General features: G+C 37.6%; 1 protein-coding gene across 5 annotated transcripts in view; it reads right to left on the bottom strand.

Annotated features, from left to right (window-relative positions):
* The window catches only part of Dym (dymeclin), a 356,427-nt gene that overhangs the window by 31,452 nt on the left and 299,413 nt on the right, over positions 1–25,562 (bottom strand). The window lies entirely within an intron of this gene.

Below are 25,562 nucleotides of genomic sequence, written 5' to 3'. Positions count from 1 at the left end.
CCACCCTTAACCTTACTCTAAGTAAGCAAATTTTTATTTTTCATTTTGGGGAATAATCTTTTTGTCTCTCTGTGCTTCTTTCTCTGTATAAATATGAACAGAGTTGCAATGATATGAAAAACATTATGATGTTTTAAACTTGAGTCTGGAAGACACATTAAGAAAAACTGCCATGCCTTTCTACTCATAGATGACAGAAATTATTTCCTACTTTTGATTTATACTCCATGCTACAGAGATTATGCCAAAAGTAAACTACTGAAATATGTTTGGTGAAATATACTATTGTAATTGTTCAAGTAATTCACAACTCCATTTAACAGAAAGTACTGTGTTGTTCAGGTTTTGAGGCTACAGTCACATAAAATGATTTTTCTGGAGCCATTTTACTTTCCATTAGCTGTCATATAAATATGTAGTAACAGTAGAAAGTGCAGAACGCTCCCATCCTGAAGACACTGGGAAGGGTGAACTGTACATTCCGCTTTAAAACAACCCTTGAAGGTACTTCAAAAATATGGTATCAGTTACTGCCAGAATTCTCCCTGGGACTGCCACAGAGAGGTGCTGGATGCCACAGAACACATAGCTGCTGTCAGCCCCCATCACTTTTTGACAGATAATAAGCTTAGGTGGAAAAACTTTTTTTTTTTTAATTCCACATTTAAAAAAGCTAATTTTTTGAGAGTGGGTATTACATAGTTTTTATTCTCTGTTATAAGAACTGGCTCTGGGCTGTATAATGAGAATATGGAGGAAGAATGGTCTTACGTCCTTCTTAGGAGCTTAGCTATTTACATAGTTCCTTTTTCCAAAATCTGATCTCTTTAAATGCTCTCTAACCATGAATTAGTTCCTTTTTCAACCTGCAAAACACATAGTACCCTATACAACGTGGGAGCTTCAAGTACTTTTTGGCAATTTTTTTCTGGTCTCTAATTATATTTTTGAACTGAACTCTGACCAAATACTTTGTTTTCCTCTCTTCTTTATTTTGTTCATTTAGTTTTTTTTTTTTTTTTTTTTAAATGTGGTACTGGGGATTGAACCTGGTGCCTCATGCATGCTAGGCAAGTGCTCTACCTCTGAGCCACAACCTCAGCCCACCCCTGCTTCTTATTGAGGATTTCAAACAATAAAAGTGTTCAATTTTATTACTTATACACAACCATGTGATCATTGCCACAATCATATACAGAATAGGTCACTGTGCACTTGATTCCTTACACTGTCTAAGGTAGTCGTGGCTCTGCTTTCTGCCACAACTTTGCCTTTTTTGAAAGCATTTAGTGATTTCTAATCATGTGATGATTCTAATGGCTTTTTTTTTTTAAGATAAGTTCTATGGCTCAGAATAGGGTTTACTTTGGAAAATGTACCATGTACATTTGAAAAGAACGTGAATTCTGCCACCATTACAGGAAATACTCTAAGAATATCAATCAAATCAAGGTGGCTGAAAGGATCTTTCAGATCTCCTATGTCTTCGCTGATTCTTTTGGTCTAGTTCTACCAATTACTGAGGAAGGGATGTTAAATTCTCCAGCAAAGATAGTGGATTATCCATTTCTACCTTCAATTCTGTCAACTTTTTGTTTGATGAAACTTTGTTACTGGATATGCATTTGCAATTATTCTATCTACTTGTGGGACAGTCCCTTTAATCATTATGCAGTATCACCCTTCACCTTAGGTCTTGTTTTAAAATCTGTAGTAGATATTAATACACCTACTTTAATCTTATAGTCTCGGCTCACATGGTATCTCATGTCCCATCCATCTGCTTTCAAACTAGTTTTATAAGCAGAATATGTAGTTTTGTAGACAGCATGGAGTTGGGTCTTATTTTATCTACCTCACAATATTGCCTCTTATGAGTTGATTTTTTAAAAAATTTAATTTTATTAGCTACATATGACATTACAATGATCTTAGCAATTCATACATTTGAATCATTGAGGTGTAATTTCTCATTTTTCTAATTGTACAGATTGCAGAATCACACAGGTCATAGAGTCACCTATATACATACAGCAATCATAGTGTCTATGAGTTGATGCATTAACATTTAATGTACTTAACTGAGTGGTTATGTTTGGGCCAGCCATTTCATTTTTTGTTTTCTACTTGGATTCTCTCTTATTCCTTCATTCCATCTTTCCTGCCTCAGTGGTGGTGAGGATTATAAAAATACTTTTTAGTATTCCAATCTTTCTGTTAGCCTTTGAGCTATTCATTTAAAAACATTTTTATAGTGGTTGCCCTAGAGATTACAATAGATATCCTTTTCATCGTATATCTACAAATACCACTACTACTACTAATATACTACTTCATGTATACAGCCATACAGGATCATATCCCTTCTCTCCTTTCCTTTATGCTATAGTTGTTATATATAATTCATCTACACACATGATAAACCCTAAAAGGCAATGTGATGATTTTAGTTTAAGAAATTTTATATAGTTTATTAAAAATTGGGGGTGGTAAAGGAAGAGAGAATGAAAGTATAAATATGAACATTTTGCATTTATCTAGGCATTTATCACTTCTTATAAATAGTCCTCATTCTTCTCTGAAATCTGAGTTTCCATCTGGTATCATTTCTGCTCAGTCTAAAGAACTTCCTTCAGTTTTTTTTTTTTTTTTTTTTGCAAAGCAAGTGTGCTGGCACAAAGTTCTTTCAGTTTTCTTTCACCTGATAATGTCTTCATTTCACTTTCATTCTTGAATGATCTTTTCACTGGATACAGAATTCTGGGTTGATAATTGTTTTCTTTCAGCACTTTAGACTTTGTTCCTTCTCTTTGAGAGTCTGGTTTCTTAGGAGAAGTGAGATGTTAACTGGACTGTTGTTCTGCTCACCATGTTGTACTATGTGTTTTTTTTCCCCATGGTCTTCCTCACTTGCTTTCAACAGTTTTGATGCTAATGTGCCTTGACTTGAGATTCTTTGTGCTATTCTGCTTGGTATTAGCATCTCATATCTGCACATTTCTATCCTTTTTTCATTTTTTAAAAAATTGTTTCTGTTGCTCAGTGAAGACATCTCATTTCTCTACTGAAATTTTCATGCATTGAAAATGTTTCATGCTATGAAAAAACTGAGGAGAGTTATAGTAGTCACTTTAAAATCCTCATCTGTTAGTTCTAACAACTGGTTCATTTTGGGGTTGAACTTAATTGATTTTCTTTTATGCAGGGAATGTGTTCCATTTTCTTGATTCCTTGGATGTCAGGAAATTTTGGATTGTATCCTGAATAAAATTAATGTTAAGTTGTTGGGATTCTTGTCTAGGTTTGAACTGAAAACATTTTTATTTTTATTTTTTTGCCATGCTGAGGATTGAGTCCAAGGCCTCACACATGCTAGGTAAGTGCTCTACCACTGAACAAACTGTATTCTGAGCAGCAGCTCTTGACTCTATGCAGATCTTCTATCTTTAGCTGGGCTGCTTTATTTCTGTAGATATGTGGTTCAAAGTCTCATTCAGAGACATGGCAGAGAGTGTTTAAGGATCCCCTTTGACTCTTTTCTGAGATTCCTCCACTATTTTCAGAGTTCCTGGATTCTCAGCTTCTCTTTTCTGATTTTCCAGGTCAGGGAGGCTGCAACTTTTGCATATATACCCCACTTCTGCTGTAGGTGTCATGACTACAATAAGTCCAAGGCTAAAAGCCTCAGCCACAGGAAGTTTGATATTTTCCATCCTCCAAGTGAACAATATAGTCCTCCCCAAGAGGCTTTCTGAATCTGTTCACACTTTCCAGCTTCAGAGCTGCAACTCTGGTTTTAGTTCAGATTTCTGGTCTTTTGGTTGAGCTGCTTTTAGTCTGCTTCTTACACACAGTTGAGGTATCAGTCAGAGATCTAGACAGATATAGTTTGGGGATCCCTCCTCTGGCTCTTTCCCTTTGGGGATTCCTGTATTCTCTTGAGCATTCATGCTTTCTCAGGTTCACTTTTGTGGTTTCCTAGACCAGAAATATTAAGAGTTTTTCCATGTCAGCCCCTCATTACCATGCTGGAAACTATGCAGATTGTACTCTGCCCTAGGCCATGGAAAGAGAAATGTATTTACATAGCTTCCTACCTCCCCTCTTCTAAATGAGTATTAACTCACTGTAGAGTCTGCTTCTACTCACTCTCCAAGGACCTTCGGGTAGTTTTATGTTTTGTATTATTTGTCCAGACTGTTTTCTTTCTTCCCTCCCTCCCCCCTCCTTTCTTTCTTCTTTTGATACAGGGGATTGAATCTAGGGGTGTTTAATCACTAAACCACATGCCAGCCCTTTTTATTTTGAGTCAGGGTCTTACAAAGTTGTTTAGGGCCTCGCTAAATTGCTGAGATTGGCCTTGAACTTGCCACCCTCCCGCCTTAGCCTCCCGAGTTGCTGGGATTATAGGCATGTGCCACCATGCCTGGCTTCATAGCTGTTTTCTGAGGAGGTATTATCTGAAAGATGCTTAGATCATGATATCTGGAAGCAGAAAATTAATGCCCAAGCTGATTTTCAACCATGCTGCATTTATTCATTCAAGAATGGTTAATGATTGCTAGTCTGGGCAGGGTAGTGTATTATATTAAGATGTTATGGGGAGATAGAAAAAGAAAACACACCAAGGAACTTGAAATGAAGAGAAATTAAAACATGCACATGCATATGTACACATAAGGTAGTGGTGGAATAAACCAGTACAAGATGGTAAAGAAGAACTTGGAGACAAAAGATACAAGGGTTTTAGCCACACCTTTGAAATGGATAGAATTTCAAAGGAGGGCAGGAAGTAGCACATATAAAGGCAAAGAGATGGAAAAATGCAAGCAATGTTTTCACAAGAATGCATGGCTCAGTGCACCAAGAGGAGAGGGCATGTCCAAGAGTGTGAAGGACATAATGACAGGGCACATGAATACATGGGTAAAGACGGAGGGGGAATCTCCAGTGTTTGTCTACAGGCAGCTGGGGAGCCAAAACTGCTTCATGCTTAAAGTGGCATTTCCAGAAGCAAGAGGTAATTCTTAAGAAGCAAAAAATAAAATAGGACCACAAGGAGATATTTTTTCCCCCTTCTGGGTAAAAAAAGAACTATGAAACACTGCTGATGAAAGCATAAACTAATACAACCATTTTGGGGAACAGTTTGATACTGAAATTGAACATATGTATGTTATACAATCCACTCTTGGGTATACCATTGTTAATATAGCACTGTTTTCAGTATACAGAAACATAATAGATTTTTGTACACAAATCCTGTATCTAGCAACATTTTTAATTTTGGGGGTGGGTACATAGGATTGAACCCAGGGGCACTTAACCACTGAGCACTAGCCTGTTTTACCTTTTTATTTTGACACAGCGTCTTGCTAAGTTGTGAGGCTAGCTTTGAACTTGAATCCTTCTGCCTCTATCTCCTCAGCTGCTGGCTTACAGGTATGCACCACCATACCTGGCTCCAGCAACATTTTAAACTCATTTATTAGTTTCAGTAGTTATGTTATGGAGTCCTTAAGATTTTGTACATATGGGATCATTTCACCTGCAAATAGACAGTTTTACTTCTTCATTTCCAGTGGGTACACATTTGATTTTTTAAAATTCTGTCTTAAACCACTGTTCAATGCTGAACAGATGTGCTGAGAGCAGACTCCTTGCCTTCTTCCTGATCCTTTCATTATATGCATGATATTAGCTGTGGGTTTTTCACATATGCCCATTACCATTCCTATTTTTTTTTAATTTTAATCATGAAAAGATAAAACAGTTCTGTCTGCTAGCACACTTTTTCTGTAAAGGACCAGATAATAAATGTTTTAGATCTGTGAGCCATATGGTTTACCTCACAACTACTGGACTTTGCTACTTTAGTGTGAAAGTAGTCATAAACAACATGTGAGTGGGTGGAGCTATGACCCATAGGACTTGGCCTGTGGGTCATCATTTGTTGGTCTCTGGTCTAATTAAGATGAATATGTGGTTTTGTACTTTATTCTGTAAATAAAGAATATTATATTATTTGATTTTTGAATACAAACCAAATTTTGCATTCCTGAGATAAACATTGCTTGGTCAAGGTACATATCCTTTGTGTTGCTGATGCTGGTTTGCTAATATTTTATAAAAGATGTTTAAGTCTGTTCATGAGAAGCATGAACATATATAAAGTTCATGGTCGGTACTTTTCTTGGATCTCTTTATCTGGCTTTGCTATCACGGCAATACTGGTCTCACTGAATGGGTTGGGGAGCATTCCTACCTCCTGTAGTTTCTGAATGATTTTGTAAAAGATTTATATTATTTCATTTAAAAACTATCTATAGGGCTGGGGCTGTAGCTCAGAGGGAGAGTGCTTGCCTAGCATGTATGAGGCATTGGGTTTGAGCCTCAGCACCACATAAAAGTAAACAAATAAAATAAAGGCATTCTGTTCATTTACAACCACAATAAACAAACAAACAAATAAAGGTATGAGTTTGTTTAAAAGAAAAACTATTCATAAGTGAAGCTACATGAACCTGTGCTTTTTCCTTATGGGAAGATTTTAATTACTAATTCTTTTTATTTTAACTTTAAAACTAGTGATGTTACCTATTCAGACTTTCTAATTCTTAAATCAGTTTTGATCATTTGCATCTTTCTAAAAATTGCCTATTTCATCTACAACATTTAATTTGTTGGTTTAAAGTTGTTCTTAATATTCCTTTACATTTCTTTTTATCATACAGAGTCAATGATGAGATCCCCACTCTCAGTCTTCACTTTGGTAATCTGTGTTTTGTCTTTTTTGTATGTTTACTCAAGGTAAATGTTTATTCATTTTATTGTTTTTCTCAAAAAAAGAAAAAAAAATCCAGATTTTGATTTCACTGATATTTTCTACAGTTTTTCTTTTTATTTTATTGATGAGCTTTATGATTTCTACTCTTTTGTTTGCTTTGGGCTTAATTTGTTTTTCTTCTTTTAGTTTCTTTTGGTAGAAGCTTAAATTACTTATTGGATTTATTTCACGCCAATACAAGTATTTTAAACTATAAATTTTCCTCTTAGCACCACTTGGAAGAACACCATAGTTTTGATATGTTGTGTGTTCATTTGCATTCAGATAAAAATCTTTTCTAATTACTTTGTGATTTCTTCTTTGATTCACTGAAAGTGTGTTGCTTAATTTTCAAATATTTGGGCATTTCTCAAACTTCTTTCCTTTGCTGACTTGTAATTTAATTCTGCCGTTGTCAGTGAACACATGTGTATGACTTCAAGCCTTTAAATTAATTTGGCTTGTGACCTAGCATGTAGACTACCTCAGAGAGTGTTCCATTTGCACTTAAAAAGATTAAATTTATTCTGCTACCACTGGGTAGAATGCTCTCTACCAGTCAGATCAAGCTGGTTGATGGTGTTGTTCAGGCCTCTCTATTCTTGCTCACTAACTAATTATTCTATTATTGAGGAACTGAAATCTACAACTATTATTTTTGGATTATCTCTATTTCTTTTCAATTTTGTAAGTTTTGTTTCACTTTCTATTTTTAGTAGCTCAGAATTTGAAGTAATCTGAATGTATGCCAACAGTAGAATGGATGAAATTTGAACTATTTATATGATGTCATATTAATGCATCAGAGGAAACAATCTATATAACAACATAAAGGTCTCTCATAGACACAATATTGAGTAAAAGGAAGTTGCAAAGGAAAATATAGTGCACTATTTCATTTATGAAAAATCAGAAACTATGTTGTTTGGGAATATACATGCAGATGGTGGATGAAAAATAAAATGATTATCTACAAAGAAAGGATAGTGCTTATTTCTAGGGGGAGAGGGCATGTGGGGACTTCTGGGATGTTGGCAACATTCCATTCCTTGATAATAACACTGATCATACAGATATTCACCTTGTAGTTTCTCTTTTAAAAGTATATATCTATTATGTCATCTGTATTGTGACATCTTTCTCAATTAAAAGAGTAAAAAAAGGGGGGTTATTTTTTGTGGTGGTTCTGGGGATTGAACTCAGAGCCTCATTCTATGTGCACTATCTCTGAACTGCATTCCCAACCCTTTTTATTTTTTTAATTTTAAGACAGGGTCTCACTAAATTGCCTAGGCTGGCCTTGGATTTGAGAACCTCCTGCCTCAGCCTCTTGAGCAGCTGGAATTGTAGGTGAGTGTCACTGTGCCTTGCTGGAGGTGGTTTACTTAGTAGAGGGAAACTTGACTATGTTTTAGATATGATGTTTAATCAGAAGTAAGTTATCATTCTTGTGTCTCAAACAACTTCTGAAATTAGCAATAATATATGTTCCTTCCAATTCGATTCTAAGACTATTGAACAACAGTATAATTTGATGCTGAATACATCACGTATTTAACTTAACTAAAAAAAAGCTGATTTAAGTATTTTTTTTAAAAAAAGTTCATATTTTAAGTGTAATAGGATCATTTCTAGTTGGAAGAGCACATAAGAAATCTTTTTTTTTTAAAATATTTTTAGTTGTTGATGAACCTTTATTTTATTCATTTATTTATATGTGGTGCTGAGAATCAAATCCAGTGCCTCATACATGCTAGGCAAGCACTCCACCACAGTCCCACAAGAAATCTTTCTGATGAACAAAGATAATTTCTGGACACAAATAATTAAGCCTATGATTTGTCATTTTTAACATGAGAGTTTTTGTACAGTGGATATTTTTGAAGTGGGGCATGTTGTCTTTAAATTCTAATAATTGACATTACATTAGTCAAAGTTAGGAAATCCCTTGAAATATTTATTCAATCTCATATTTTAAACTGGGCTTGGGGGTTAAAAATCACATTATTATTTTTAAGTTTTCAAAATGGATTTGGTTTCTACTGATTAGAGTGTGCAGTGTCTTAAGTATTCCTACTGCCCTTGGAGCTCCCAGGCAAGAAATCTATAAAGAACCCATATGTAATGAAGTCCCAGGAAAACAAAACAAAATTTCACATGAACTACTTAATCATCTTGTACTCACTTAGGCAATAATACTATTCACATTCTTCATAGAATTAGGCTAGATTTCAGGGCCTTGAATCTTTTAAAAATCAACAAATGCAGTGTACCAGGAAGTTTGAATCAGTTGATCAGATGTTCACCAGCATTCTCAGTGTGATTATTTACTTGTCAATCACTGCTACCTCCAATTTGCCTCAGAAAGGAAAATCATTAAAGAAAGTGATCTTATTCCTCCAAATGACCAAGTTTTCTGTGTAAGGTATTACATTAGTATTTAAGACAGTGGACATTGTCTTTTTTTTTTTTTTTTTTTTTTTTTTTTTTTTTTTTAAGTCTTATATCCCCTTCAAAGTTTTCAGAAACTTTTGGGCTATCTTTATGTTCAATTAAGAATACCCCTTCAAAAGTCACAAGAACCAAATACAATTATTTTCTTATTTTATCACTTAAAAAAGTACATATGAAAAAGCTGAATTGAGAATATAAATAAAATAAGCAGAACCACAGGACAAGTCATTATGTTCTGTTTGCTTTTCTTCTAATCAAACTAATTCATTATTCACTTATGCCTTGACATAAATAATTTTATAACTATCTGGTAACCATTAGTTTTGGCATTCATTAACAGTTCAAAGTGTTTTGTAGGAATTGAAATAAATAACTCAAATGATCACTACATAGGCAATGAAACAGTCTCACTGACATTCATATAGTCAATCTCAGAACAGTCAAGGTTGGGACAGATGAATGATGATAACTGGCTCTGTCTTTTTAAATATTCTTCTTCTTTTTTTTTTTTTAAAGGAAATTTTAGTTTGTGAATCACAAGTTTCTTTCCAAAGAAAACCCTATCAAAATTAATAGAGATTTAAAGATGAAATCACACAGAATAGTATTTCCTCAGCATTTTCCAGGTACTGTGAACTTTACATTTCTTAGTCACTAGGTGCTATAGACTGAATGTTTGTTTCCCCCAAATTCTTTGTAAGACATTATAATTTAAGACATTATAACAAATATCATCTTGATTGTTTATCAAGAATGGCCATGTCAGGTGCAGTGGCACACATCTGTAGTCTCCTCAGCTACTCAGGAGGCTAAGGCAGGAAGTTTACAAATTCAAGGCCACCTGGGTAATACAGTAAGACTCCATCTCAAAAACGTGCTGGGATATAGCTCAGTGGGAGAGCACTGGCCTAGTCTGCTGAGGCCATGGGTGCAATTTCAGTATCACTGAACAAACAAACAACAAACCTCCCTAAAAGTAAATATGGGACCACCCATGTGTTTAGTGCAATTTCTTTTTTTTATATCTATATTTTTAGTTGTAGATGGACACAATATCTTTATTTTATTTATTTATTTTATGTGGTGCTGAGGATTGAACCCAGCGCCTCACACATGCAAGGTGAGCGCTCTACCACTGAGATAGAAGCCCAGCCCTGTTTAGTGCAATTTCTATGTTATGTATGAGAAAGGTCTAACAACCTTGCAGTATTCCTTAAAGCAGTGGCATCTCAGAGATTACTCTCTAACACAGCATATGGATACTGTGAAACCAAGAAGCTAACCTGGCATATTGTGAATGATTTAGGTTAAACAAATTGATCTGTCAGAAGTGACAGGCATAGGCTCCTATCAATTTCTGTCAGGACCTAAGAACATGCATTCTCTACTCACATTGGAGAAGGTAGACAAAAGTCAAACAGAAAAAAACACAATGTCTCTTTGCTAGACCTTCTACCATGCTCTGCACCCTCTGAGAAAGAACCAGAAATAGAATAAACTAAGATCACTTCACAAATTGATGCTAATAACATAAATCAGAATATTGCCCTCTGTTTGAACTATAATGAAATCACTATGAGCAAAAGCCAAGAGAACCCTGAGAAATATTAAAAATTTAGTAAGGCCAATTTACATAGGAACTATCTTCCTGATAAGGAGAACTAAAGCAGAAGTCCTCACATTAGGGTTTTGTAGCTATAAGAAAGCATGAGTGTGGAATATTATCACAGATTTAAATAACTATTCATCAGTTACATCTGAGCTTCTTTATTACATTTTGCCTTGGAAGATGACTCTTCAAGAGTCAATGGTGAATTCTTCTTCAAAGAATTGTTTTCAAAACAGTATTATAGACCATCACTCACTTAGTCAACAGGCCTATTCTTCCTTTTCTCTCCTTCCTGCCTCTTCTTTCCTCCAAAATAGCAAATATCCAAGTGTCCAGTATGTACCAGATACTCCAGAACAAAATGTAAAGACCCCTGAACTCCTGGAGCTTATGGCATCTGGCAGGATTATAATAAATAACTTACAGTATGCTAGGTGAGAAACGCTATGTAAAAAGAGAAAAATATAGTAGGGTTAGAAGGACTGGAGTGCTGAAAGTGAAACAGAGCAGCCAGGGCAGGCCTCAGTGAGAGCTTCCATCTGCTCAGGTGAAGAAATCTGAAGATAGAGCAGGAGTGAGGCGGGAGGTACCTGGAGGGGGAGTAACCCAGGCACAGTTCCAGGGGTAGAGCTGTGAGGTTGTCTAGTGCTGTGCTTCTCCAATTCCAGCAGGCAGCAGAACTACCTGGAGGCCTGCTACAGTACAGGCTCCCACTGCTGGGTCCCAGCACCCTATCTTCTGATTCAGCAGGTCTCAGGTGGGGCCTAGGAAATTACATCTCTAACAAGTTTTCAGGGGATGCTGATGGTCCTGGTGCAAAAATCACACTTTGAAAACCACTGATTTAATGCACTGTTTTTAACCTCTGAATCACTAAATGACAATTGATCATTAAATTAATTTAATAGACCTGCCCAGCAATTTAAAAAAAAAAAAAGAAATGTCAGAGTACATTGGATTTAATGAGGGTAAGTACTGTTCTATGAAATTTTAATATATAAATATATATAAATGTGCTTATTGCATCACAGAATAAAAATTATTTTTTATTGGGAATGGCATTCAAAAAGTTCAAAAGCCCATTAATGACTATTGTATCACTGAATGACAAAAGCCACATTAATTTGGCAGAGGGAATTGAGGAGTCCTATTGTTTCCATTGAGTACCAAGCTGATATTGCCTTGGGCCTTCTCTTCTACTCACTTCCTCTGCCTGGATTTCTCCTCTTTCATCTCTGCCTAGGATCTTTCCAAGACATAATATGAGTGGAGGTTCCTCTTTAACCTTTTCTGACAAGCCCTTCTCAATGACATCTCCATTCCTTCCTCCTGAACTTAACCTCTACACCCTTTAATAACATTCACTTGATACATAGCATAAGCTGCCCTGTTTATATCTATCTGTCTGTCTATCTATCTCTATCTTTTTCTTTTCTTATCTTTTTTGGTGTAGAGTTGGTATCTTTTTGTTCCCTCAATGATTCCTAGCAGTGCTCTGTTCAAAGTGGAGTCAAATAACTACGTCTGGGTAGAATGAACAGTCAAGCCACATCTGTAAATTATAATGTATTATTTCTAAGATATAGGTTAATCAGAGATTTGACAGAGAAATGAAAGATATTTGATGGAGGGGAAGGAGGGCGATCCCAACAGGAGAAAGTTTTTAAGCAAGTCAATATTTAAGAAGCTATAAAAAAGCTTGGAGCTGATTGTGGTATAATCCCAGCAACTGAGCAGGCTGAGGCAGGAGGATTGAAAGTTTGAGGACAGCCTGGGCAACTAGAAAGACCCTGCCCTCAAATTAAAGTTTTATAAAAGGGTGGGGGTGTAGCTCAATGGTAGAGTGTTTGCCTAGCATGGGCAAGGCCCTGGGTTTGATCCCTAATAATGAAAAACAAAAACAAAAACAAAAAACATCACTTGAAATTTTAGAGTAACTTTCTATATTTCTCTTTGTGTAAGTGAAGACAATGATGAAAGTATTCTAAAAAGAGCATATAAAAATGAAGACTTTAAAAGTCAGTGTGAAACTGGTTATCACTTTTAATTCCTATGATTTACCAAGGGTCTTAAGCAAATGAAATGCTAGGTTAATAGTAACTTTTAACTATCCCAAAGCTTCTTATTTACATGAAATAATTCCCCTTGAAAAGCATGACCTCACATTTGTGTATTTGAGTGTGTGTGTTACTGGGGACTGAATCCAGGGCCTCATACAGGCTAGGTAAGTGCTTTTCCTCTGAGCTATACCCTCAGCCCTGGTAAAATTCTTAATCTTCATATGATGCAGATAGTTCACTAAACTGACAAAAAGAGGGAACCTGGGAACTATACATATTCAAATATGAGGTGGTGTGGTTGTGAACATGCATGCAATGTGATGAACTGTGTCCTGCCACCATGACATTCAAATTGTTCCACACTATATGAAGTAGGAGCCAGGAGCTTCTATAGACAGACAGTGAGAGCTTTGAGCTGCAGCTCCTAACTCAGTTCCCAGAGGACATACTGACTTTCTTTATTTCCTTCCAAACCCTAAAGGAGAAATAAGCAACTAGGGATTTCAGAGCTTGTTCTTTAAGGTTTAAGCAGGAGGGTCCGGAAAAAATAATTACCTGGTATTGCCTTTCCCAGACTTCATGGAATACCAGTAAGAAGAGAATGTTTAGAATGATATTAATACTATTTACTCTGAACAGCCAAGTTGTTTAACTATATAGACAGATTTATTCAGAGAGTATATATTCCCACACAGGATATTCTACAAATATTTTAGAAGACTAAGTCAAATAGTGTTTGATTGAAAAATATTTTATTTGGTTGAAAGTCAGTTACTATGCCTTGGGCTTCCAGATTTTAATGTTTACTTGCCCCAAAGTAGATGAATAATTCTTCTACAAATTTGGCTGTAGGTCTACAGTGCTAGGGAAACATCAAAAACTTTTCACTCATCTGCTTCAGCTGACATTAGCTTGGCAAATTCATGAGTAAGGGGCACTGTGATCCTCTTAACAACCCACAAGGTACCCAGAAAGAACTCTGAATTTTTTGATGTTTAATTTACATATTTCAAGAAAAGTGAATCAATAAGCATATACTATTCTGCACGTTCATAGAGAGCTCACTAAAACAGCATTTTCAATTTAAAACTAACTCTTTCATTAATTCACATACAAAGCTGCTATTATATACCCAACAATTATTTTATCAGTATATATTAGTAAACTAACCCAAAAGATTATAATGTGCTCTTCATGTGGTGTAATACAAACATTATTCAACACACAGCTTGGATTTTCAATCAATTTTAGATATCATAGTATTCTGAATTAAACCCTAGAGGTTTTAAGTGATTCATTTTATTATAAATACTCAATCCAAAAAGATGATTAAAATAATTGAGATAAGGCTTGATTGTAAAGATAAACACAGCCTTTTATTCTAGAAACATCTGTGGTAATAATATGCTACCATTTAAACCAACTGAGGATGACTCACCATCTGTGAGTAAATGTAATTTTAGTTTCCTTTCCTAGTACTGGTGATAGTTATTTATTTATTTTTTTAAAGAAAGAATCATCCATCTTCTGTCCTTTTGCAACCATGGAGTGAGATGGGAAGCTGGGATCAGGAGTACAATTTCTTAATGTGCTTCAGAACAAAATTAACTCACTCCTTTAAGGGAATTACTCATGACCTTGCTCTCAGCAGAATCTTACTCTAAAGTTTACTTTCCTAGGACCTCTCAAAGATCAATTAATTTCTCTATTTAGTCATAATACTAAAAAACAAAGAGTTATAGTTGCTTTCTGAACATGGTATAATAAAAGAACAGAACATTAGTATTCAGGCATGTTGCCTGCACACTATAATTCACTTCACTTTAAGGTCAGCATTAAAGTGAACTAACTACAAGGTTAATCTTCAGTATCTACTGTGGCCCACAGAGGGGCTCTTGGACCCAAAGTGTTCATTAAAGGAATTGGAAAATAAATCTGGAATTGCAATAAGTAGAAAATATGGGACAAGGACACAGTGAGAGATACGTCAAAGATAAGAGCAAAGATTTATCGAAGAGATACAGGGCTAGGGCTGTAACTCAGTGGTAGAGTGCTTACCTGGCACGTGTGAGGCAATGGGTTTGTTCCTCAGCACCACATAAAAATAAAGTAAAGATACTGTGTCCATCTACAACTAAAAAAATAGAGAGCTAAAAAGGAAAAAGTTCCAGTATTTATATGGTAGTGAAGTCGGAAAGCATTTCAGCTGTCAGAAAGAGAGGGAGATGGGAAAGGGGGGGCGCTACAAGGTTCTAAGAAGGTGGTGACCTAATGCACACACAGCTCTTGGTTTCCAAAGAAAATCAAAAAAGGAACTGGACTTATTGGGGCAGCAGTGGTTGACTTTAGAGCTGAGCTCGAGGCGGGGAAAATGCAGGATTACTACGCAGCATCCTGTGGTGTCAGGAAGTTAGTTCTCAAACAAGATGGGGACATGTAGAATGCCAGGGGAACCAACCTGGAGGAATCACACTGGCCAAAGCTAGAACAACCTGAGCAACAAAATAAACAGTGCTAAAATTGAGTTATAACCCATGGAATAAAATACAAAATCATCACTAAGTAAGTACCACAGTAGTAAGGTATTATTATGTAGGTGAGATCCACCCATGATGATAAAATCAGTAGGCAAAACTGGGAGAAGACACAGGATCCCAGTAAAGACTCTAAGTATCAACACCAATGTATTTATCATTGACAAAGGGAAAGACAGTCACTTTTCACTGGAGAAGATTGGAGACAGCACCTTAATCAAATAATCAAAGACAATCTCCTAGTCACAAGACATGCTGCCCTCACACACCTCTTGATGATGCACTGAGGACACATTACTTCTGTGATGTTTTGCCAAATATGCTTAACTTCAGTAGATTGATGAGAAAACATCAGGAAAAACCTAAATTGTGAGACATGCTGGAATGCAAAAAAAAAAAAAAAAAAAAAGGGCATCAAGAGAGGAAAAAATGACAAAATTCAAGAAAGGTCTGAGTCAACAGTATTATGTTAATACTAATTCGGAGGTTTCCATCACTGTACTACAGCTACACATGCTGTTAACATTAGGGGAAGCTCCATGAAGGGTTTGTGTGAACTCTATTATTCTTACAACCGGTGCCTACAACATACAGGGAAGGACAGAGAAGTTAAAATTCCATAGAGGATGGTGAAATAAAGTTTGAAAAGCAGGTCTAGAGATTGAAAATTTTGGGGCTGGGATGTGGCTCAAGCGGTAGCATGCTCGCCTGGCATGCATGCGGTCCAGGTTCAATCCTCAGCACCACATACAAACAAAGATGTTGTGTCCGCTGAAAACTAAAAAATAAATATTAAAAAAAGAGAAAATTTTACTCCCCAACTCCTGACTTCTAGAAGCCAACCCTTTCTTCTGCAGAGTAAAAAGTGAGCTTTGCACTCATCTGTTACCACAGTGACTGAACAAACACTGAACCTCAGGACACACAGATGTACTGCTGACCTTACTGCTGAGGAAGTTACAGATGGGGGGGTGAGAAGCACCAAGGATTAGATGCAAGGTGCACAATGCTGTGGGTACTTTGAGGAGGGAGGCATATGTGGATTGAGGAGTCAAATAAAGGCTTCACAAAACTGTTAAATTTATCAGGGACTTTAATGAATACTAGAACTTGGCTAAGCAAAAAGCAAGATGGGGGATTGCACATTGAGAGTAGACAATCTTTAAAGTAAGTCCACAAATGCAGGAAAGGACAAAGCAAAGGCACAGGCAGCTGGTTGGCTGGAGTTGGGGGTGGGAAAGGGAAGCGGGAGGCCAGAGGGAGCTGGATTCAGACTGGGAGGGTCTAGAATTCCAAGCTAGGACTTTATCTGGTAGTAAGAGAGCACTGACCCCTGAGTAGGAGAGGGAAGATACTTGAACACTGCTCTATAGAAAGTCTACAAAAGGTAGACTGCTAGGCTCTAAGAATTGCAAGAAACTTTTGGGTTCATCCTGTGTGACGTCAGTCAACTGCTTCTCTTGTGCCATGGATTTGACATCCCTGGCTATCTGTTGTTTTACATTTGCCATCCAGACTTTACTGCAAATATTTTCTGTGAAGTATTCATGAAGCCACACACTGATTGCTAAATGATGTTAGTAGCTCCGAAGCATTTCCTTATATTGAAAGAAACCTCTTTTGGTCCAACTTCAACCCTTTGCTTTTTGACATAAAATGAAATGCTTAATTTTCTTTCATAATATGATCCTTAAAGTAGCTAGACACAGTCTTTATAACATTTTCCTGACATCCTCCCTTCTGCAGGTTAAATCTCCTCTATTACTCACCTTATGTGATTTAGAGGCTCTTTACTATAAACATCACCTGTTGCTTCTGTGCACATCTGATTTACTAATGCAATACTAAATGTGATATTTCAGAATGAACTTCACATCCCCAGCACAGCCTTACAGCAGAGAACAGAATGGCACAGTACAATGGGAAATAGTACAAACTCTGAAGAAAGACTGCCTTGGGTGGAAGCCCAGTTTTACACTTGGGCAGTTACTTAATAATGTCTCTGTATCTTAGCTGCCTCATCCAGAAAACAAGGATAATAACAGCACCAATTCATAGCATTGTTCCAAAATGCTTGAAAAAGTCTTACTTTTTAGGCCCTAATCTCCATCATGTGGGATTAGGTTCACTTCCTTAATAAGACTCCTGTGGCACAAGAATTAAAATCAAGAATCAATAAATGGGGGCTGGGGATGTGGCTCAGGCGGCAGCGTGCTCACCTGGCATGCATGCGTCCCAGGTTCGATCCTCAGCACCACATACAAACAAAGATGTTGTGTCTGCCAAAAACTAAAAAATAAATATTAAAAAAATTATCTCTCTCTCTCAAAAAAAAAAAAAAAAGAATCAACAAATGGGATGGATTAAACTAAAAAGTTTCTTCTCAGCAAAAGAAATAATTTGTGAGGTGAATACAGAGTCTTCATCTCAGGAGCAAATCTTTACCCCTCACACATCAGATAGAGCACTAATCACTAGGGTATATAAAGAACTCAAAAAGCTAGATACCAAAAAAACAAATAACCCAATCAATAAATGGGTCAAGAACCTGAAGAGACACTTTTCAGAAGATGATGTACAATCAGTCAACAAACACATGAAAAAATGTTCATCATCACTAGCAAGAGAAATGCAAATCAAAACCACTCTAAGATTTCATCTTACTCCAGTCAGAATGGCAGTCAGAATTGTGGGAAGCAGTAAGGAGATTTCTTGGAAAATTGGGAATGGAACCACCATTTGACCCAGCTGTCCTTCTCCTCGGTCTATACCCAAAGGACCTAAAAAAAGCACACTACAGGGACACAGCCACATCAGTGTTTATAGCAGCACAATTCACAATAGCTAAACTGTGGAATTAACCTAGGTGTCCTTCAATAGATGAATGGATAAAAAATAATGTGGCATATATACACAATGGAATAATGCCACAGTCTGGCTAGGCACAAAATCATGAGCCACTCAAGCAGGAACAAACTTTATTTTTTGAAACTGCCGCCAATGCCCCAAACGCCCCCCCCCCCCCCAAGAATCCTGATCGAGCACGGGCGTTCTACCGGATCCTAAGAGGAAGTTCCTCCTCCAGAAATCCCTCCTACCGCACTTCCCCAACCAATGGGAACTCTCTAGGAGTCCCATAGCAGGCCAAGGTGGACAGCAGGAGTCCAATATCCATATGAATGTAAATCTTAACATAATCATATCATCTCAATGGCTAGCTGGCTCACCTTTCAACCAAAAATGCCATGCATCATATTACTTGGCTGTGGCTCTTAGCAGAATAAGATCATGGCATTTGCAGGTAAATGGATGGCGACAGAGAAGACAATGCTAAGTGAAGTTAGCCATTCCCAAAAAACCAAACGCCAAATGTTTTCTTTGATATAAGGAGGCTGATTCACAGTGTGATAAGGAATGGGAGCATGGGAGGAATAGAGGAACTCTAGATAAGGCAGAGGGGTTGGAGGGGAACAGAGGGGGCATGGGTAAATAATGATGGTGGAATGTGATGATCATTATTATCCAAAGTACAGGTATGAAGACATGAATTGGTGTGAATATACTATGTATACAACCAGAGATATGAAAAATTGTGCTCTATATATGTAATAAGAATTGTAATGCATTCCTGCTATATATAAATTAAAAAAAGAAATTAAAAAAGTCTTACTTTTACTATTATTAGTAGAGCTTAAGCTCTCAAATTTACTGAAAGTTATAGTTCAAATTTACTGACAAGCATTTTAAGAAGCAGTCTTAATATTGGAAGGCTGGTACATTATGCAAAACAGTACAGAGGTTCCTCAAAAAACTAGAAATAGAACTACCATATGATCTAGCAATCCCGGTACTGAGTGTGCACCCAAAGAAACAAATCAGTACGTTGAAGAGACCTCTGCACTCACATTTACTGCAGCATTATTCATTTTAGCAATGGAATCAACATAGGTGTCCAAAGATGAATAGATGGATAAAGACAATGTGGTACATATACAATGGAATATTATTCAGTAATAAAAATAAAACATTCTGCCATTTATAGTAAATGAATGAAATTGGAAGAAACTATGTTAAGCAAAATAAGGCACAGAAAGACAAATACTACATAGTCTCACTTGTAGGTGGAAGTAAAAAGTTGATCTCAAAGAAGTAGAGAATAGAACAGTGGTTACTAGAATGTAGAAAGGGTGTGGGGGTAATAAGGGACTGAGAGTAGGTGGGTTAACAGATACAGGGTGCAGGTGTATGGGAAAAATAACTTCTAACATTCTGTTACACAGTAGGGTATCTGTTGTTGGCAATGATTATTATTTCAAAATAGCTAGTAGAAAAGATTTATATGTTCCCAACACCAAGAAATGATAAATGTCTGAGGTGGTAGATATGCTAATTACCCTCATCTGATCATTATACCTTTATACATGCATTGAAACATCACAATATACTTCATACAATTACTATGCATCAATTTAAAATAAAAAGATACTAAAAATAAAATAAAAGGGCTGCTGCCAGCTTTTTTTTTTTTTAACCATTCATTTATTTATCTTGGGTTTCAATTTGTTAAAAGGACATATTCTTCCAGTGTGAGATTATTCTCATTGAAGGAGATAAGAGAACCAAATTAAAATTAAAAATGGGAGAATGCATAAATAAATAAATAAATCACATAGTAGCCTTCCTGTGCTGAGGACCCAAAGCTTCTGGGTTCCCCACCAGAGGATCAAAATCCCTTTCCAATTTGAGTCTTCTGACGCTGTTGTACAAGTTCATGCCACTCCATCGCATCTGGCCTCCACACGCTGCTCCTTCTGCTTTTGTACACATCCTTTCAAAAAGCCCACACTTGTCTGGGAGTGGCTTTACTACTTCTCATGCTGCTTTACCACTGTCTTTACATCCTGTGCCACAATTTAAGGGGCAACTTAAACACGCTCCTCTCTGTCTCATGCTTTCCCCTGTGGGCAGGTTCTGGAAGCCTGAACCCTACTTTTCCTATCTTATCTCCAGCAGGGCATGGGACTGGACTGTGGCAATGAGAGGAACTTTTGGAAGGTAGAAAAAGAAACCTGGGTCTGGTCACAGTGGTGGGCAGGACTACGGGCGTCAGCAGAAGCTTAGTGTCTTCCTGCAGACCTCCACTTTGATGCTCTGGGCAGGCTAGGTCACTTATGGTGACATTCCTGCCACTTCTGATTTACTGGCTATCAGCAGTGGTTTTCTTTCAAGTTTGCTCCCCAGTCCTTTCCGTGATTTTAAATTCTTCATTAAATTGACTGTTTGAAATCAGAGGTTTTATTTCCCTGACAGGTTTGGTAGCAAAAAACAGAAGCTACTCTATAGCAGTCAAACGTAAGGGATTTATATGTGAAACAGGCTGATACAGCTGTTGGGAAGGGTGCGACAGCCGATGGTGTTATGTTCTTAAGAACGCACTGCAAGTGGCTGCAAATTCTCAGCATCTCTCAGTATCTTAGCCATCAATACCCTGGGCCAGCTATCCCACCAACAGTGGGGCTATATTTGCATCTAGAATGTTTCCCGAAGGTTCAAGAGGAGGGGCTTGGTGGGAAGTCTTTAGGTTATTGGGTGTGTGCCTTTGAAGGGGATGGCAGGACCCTGGCTCCCTCTTCCTCTATTTTGCTCCGTGGCTCATGTTGAGGTGAGCAGTTCTGCTCTGCCATGTGCTTCTGTAATAATATGACGCTTTGTCACAGGTCCCAAGCACTCGAACCAACTGATCATGGACTGAAACTTCTGAGACCATGAGCCAACATAAATCTTTATCAGGTGACTAGTTCAGTCATTTTATTACAGTGGCAAAAATCTGACTAACACAGCAGGTAAGGGCAGGGCTGACTCTGGAGAATAATGGATTTTCTTTTGCCCTCTAAATCTCATGCAAGTACCTCTCTTTGGCAGACTCTAACCTAGATTGACGAAGAGGACTCTGGGAAATGTAATCATCTTGGCCCCTCCTCTGTAACAGAGAGACAGGAGAAGGGGGGTGATAGCGATGCACAGATGATACAAGTTACTCTAGTACAAATGTATCTCTCATATTTGTTTGCACAAAATAATCAGTTAAGTGTATGTTAAGATTCCCCTCACCCCCTAGTTTTCTATCCTTCTTGAATCATATTTTTTTTCTCCTCGTTATGAGCTACACACAACTTAAAGCAATCTGTCTTTCTTCTAGCACACAGGTCTGTCATCTGTTATTATAAACTGAAAAGTGAATTCTTTGTAATATAAATCTGCACAGTCACAGCTTTTTCTCATTGTTTTTTTGCATTTTCTGAGAGCAATAACAGTCATCAAAATTTATGCAGTTCCCCCTTTGTGGAGAATGACAATTTTAGTACATGCATAGACAAAATTAAACTCTTAGGAATGGAAAAATCCTTAGCAGCAACACAGTTGGATTTCCCTACCAGTGTTTGAATCTTTATGATTAGAATGGCAAAGAACAAGAAGTATATGTGCTCCTTGCTTTGTGCTCTTGCTGCCAGTGGCAGGGCTTGGTAACACACCTCAGTACTTTTCCCCTTAAACCTGAATTGAGCTTTAGAATACTCTTCTTTCACTGTCCTCCAGCTAGCACCAAAAGGTAACAGCTGCATTCAAGATGGAACCTATTCACCTCCCTGCCAAGTGGCTATCAGTCTGTTACTTTCACACTGCAGTGAGAGTGAACACATCACTTCCCCAAACTTGCTCATTCCATCTGTAGAAAGTTCTTTCTTATTGGGATGGAAATGTGTGCCCCTGTATGTGGCTGCCAATCATTGGTCCTAGTCCTCCTCCCTGAGAGTGCACATAACAAGACCAAATCTGTTTCTATAAACAATTCTTCCAGTACTTGGAGACTAGTCTTTTCTGCTTGAATCTTTTCTTCTCAAAGCTAATACCAATAGTTCAAGTTCCTGAAATCAGTCACTCCTTGTGCTCTTCTACAATTTTGGTAATCATCTGAGAGTTTTCCAACTGGCATTCACTAAGTTTTCTCTGACGAGTCTCCAACAGACAGCCTGTCTACACTAGCAGTATATGGCTGAGCCCCACAACACCTAGCAAATCACGTGTATCCATGACACATTTGGCTGACCAACCTCTGAAAGTTTTCTAGATTGTCTTCAGACCAAGTTCAAATTCACTTTCATCAACGGCCTTTCCAGTGCTCAACCAGTCCTCTAACCCTCTGTCAGAACTTAGGTTGTTCTAGCCACCGAATGGAGGTTTTGTAACCAAGGCAGATGGCAGCTCTCTTCTAGGGTGCCCGAGTGCTCTCCCCTCCCCTCCAGACATTTCTTAGATGAATTCTGATGGTACTTCCACTTTTAGCACCGTGGTCCAAGACAAGTAACAGTTTTCTAACTAGTTTGTTTCTCAACCCAGCAGCTAGAGTGATTCTATTAAATTTCTGTTAGTGATTCATATAATTTGTCTTCTCAAATCTTACAAAGTTTCCCGTTTCATTCCAGAAAAAAAATCCCCAAAACAAATTACTAAAATAGTCTAAAGGCCTCATTGTGTGATGTGTGCCCCTCCTTGGTCCCCTGTCAGCTCTGTACACCCATTTCTCCTCTCGCCCAGCTATCACTGTGCTGTCTCCTTGCCCTCTCCATCATGCCCAGCTTCCTCCTGCTGAAGGAGCCCCTCAGTGGCTCTCTTACTGTGGTGTCAGCATATTTAATTCCCTCATCTTCATATATTTGCCAAATGTTGCCCAGACTATTCTCTCACCACACCCTCACTGATACGCCCACCCCTTAATCTGCTCACGTTTCCTTCTCGTCCACAGCACTCACTGTGCTCTAACACACCAGACTGTTACTTTTCATGCTTGCTTACTGTCCACCCCTTTCTGCTGGATGGTGAGCTGTGTAAAGGCATGACCTTGGTCACTTACATAGCCCAAGCACCTACAGCAATGGCTGTCACAGAGCAGATGCTTGAGGATTTATTCAGTGTTGATGGGACCCTTGGTAAGCTTAAAGCTAACACATCAAGTGACTTTATCTCACTGGGCTCTGCCTCAGACAAAAGCCCTCCAGCCAGCCCGTCCCCTCCTATACTCTTGTCCTCTACTACTTTGTGCCTTATCTCCCCTGCCCAATCTCTTATTTCTTCCTTCTCTCCTACACTCCATGGTATTTTTTTCAAGCCTGTTTTACGCCCTCATCCTCATTCCTGCGCTCAATCCTTCACCCTTATCTCTTCTTTGATTGTAGGGCTCTACTCAGCTCTACTCCTGATCCCCTGAGCTTTTCATACTCTATATTCTTAAAGTCTGGAAATAGGGTTGGTGATCTTTTTGCTTTCTTTGTTTCTTCCTATTTCTCTTTTACCCTTAAGTAAAATACAAGGCTGATAGCAGTCGCTTCTCTTCCTTGAAGCTGTCCCCCACTGACTTCTAGGTGGCTGCCCCATAACTTCTAGTTCTTCACCTACAATGATGCTTTCATCCACATCCATACCATCTCAGTCCCTCATACTCATGGTCAATCCAGACCATGTCATTACCAAAATCTGCCTCACTTTTGAAATCAGTCTAAATACACTTCTCTCTAATCACAATCTTTCTTTACTTCCACTAAACAAATTCTTTAATCTTAGAAAATTTTCCTTCTCCCATCTCCTCTGCATTATCCTTCTCTGATGGCCTCCTGATATTTCACTTCTTTCTTGACTAAGCTTAGATGCCAAGATCCATCACTTTCTGGGAAGAGCCACTCTAATCTTCATGGATTTTGCTCTGGTTCATATGGCATAATGCAAACAAACTGAAATAGTGCAAAACCCAAAAACCAACACACCAACGTCTTAGTTTATGTAAGAATGGGAATATATTTAGAAAATTGTCAGGAATAGAATAATGTGAAAGCTGAAGGATCCAGTGAACTGTTTTTATGCTATTAGTACATGTGGTGCCACTTATTGATCCACAGAAACATCTGCCATTTTTGCTCAGGACTGTGCAAGTCTCACTGCTGTTTTATGTACAGGGGAGCTTCTGTAAGTGATTAAGATGACTAATGTGCTGTTATTTTACAAACTCTGTTATTATAACTGAAAATATTTTTATAACCTACAATAATATCTCTCAAGCTTTCATGAAGCAATGGTTCTAGTGATAGTACAGAAAAACACAGCCCCAAACAGCAACTATGGAACAGAAGTTGGTTGTGATAAAACACAATGAAGAAGGCCAAACATCCACTAGGCTGATAATTTGGGAGAAAGCACTCTACAAAAATTAGACCTAATGAAGGACAAACATAGTGAGAAGTATTAAAATAAAATTATGTGACAATATTATTCATTCATACATCTCCCAAAATAGCTCCTTTATATTTTTTCTTATGGGAAAGTTAGTCTTAATGAATGAATTGCAAATCATGAGATCACTTCAGGAATACATCTATCACACAAATGTAAATGTCTTTCCCAAATCCAGCATTTCTCATACCTTTTCCTTGAAATGCTTTCTTTCCCTTGCTATAATGCTGGCATACAGTAAATAGCACAGTAATTATGAGCACAGGCTCTGTAGCCAGACTTCCTGGATCTGAATCTCCCAGCTTAATAATTTTCTAGTTGTGCGTCTTTGTCTAGGTTTCTTTGCCTCTCTCTACATATGTTTCCTCATCTGAAAGACTCAGATGATAACACTGCCCACTTCAAAGGGCTGTTGTGAAGACAGAATGAGTTGATGTAGGTGAATAACGTGAAGTTCTTGTGACACTGAGCAAACACTGAGGAAGGATTAGCTACTGTCATCATTGCTACCTTCCCATCAACACTTGATACTTTTACACTAAATTTGCTTAATTGGGTTTAAAAAATAAGGTGCTTCTCTGTTAATGGTATATGAATTACTCACAGGATATACAGAGATACTCACAGGATGTGCTGTGGTATCCTTCTTTTGCTGTTTTCTTTTGAAAAGCTGCAGAAACGGTCACCACAATTCTGAGTATCAGTGCACAGAAGAGTGGGGAATACTTGGCCTTTCTAGCACATGTACTGGGTCAGTGGTACAATTCCAAGTAGAACTTGCTTAGACGATGATGTTA

Source organism: Urocitellus parryii, chromosome 13 (genome assembly GCF_045843805.1).
Source record: "Urocitellus parryii isolate mUroPar1 chromosome 13, mUroPar1.hap1, whole genome shotgun sequence".
Lineage (NCBI taxonomy): Eukaryota > Metazoa > Chordata > Mammalia > Rodentia > Sciuridae > Urocitellus > Urocitellus parryii.
The sequence above is the reverse complement of the archived record's forward strand: the minus strand, read 5'-3'. Positions and strand labels throughout refer to the sequence as shown.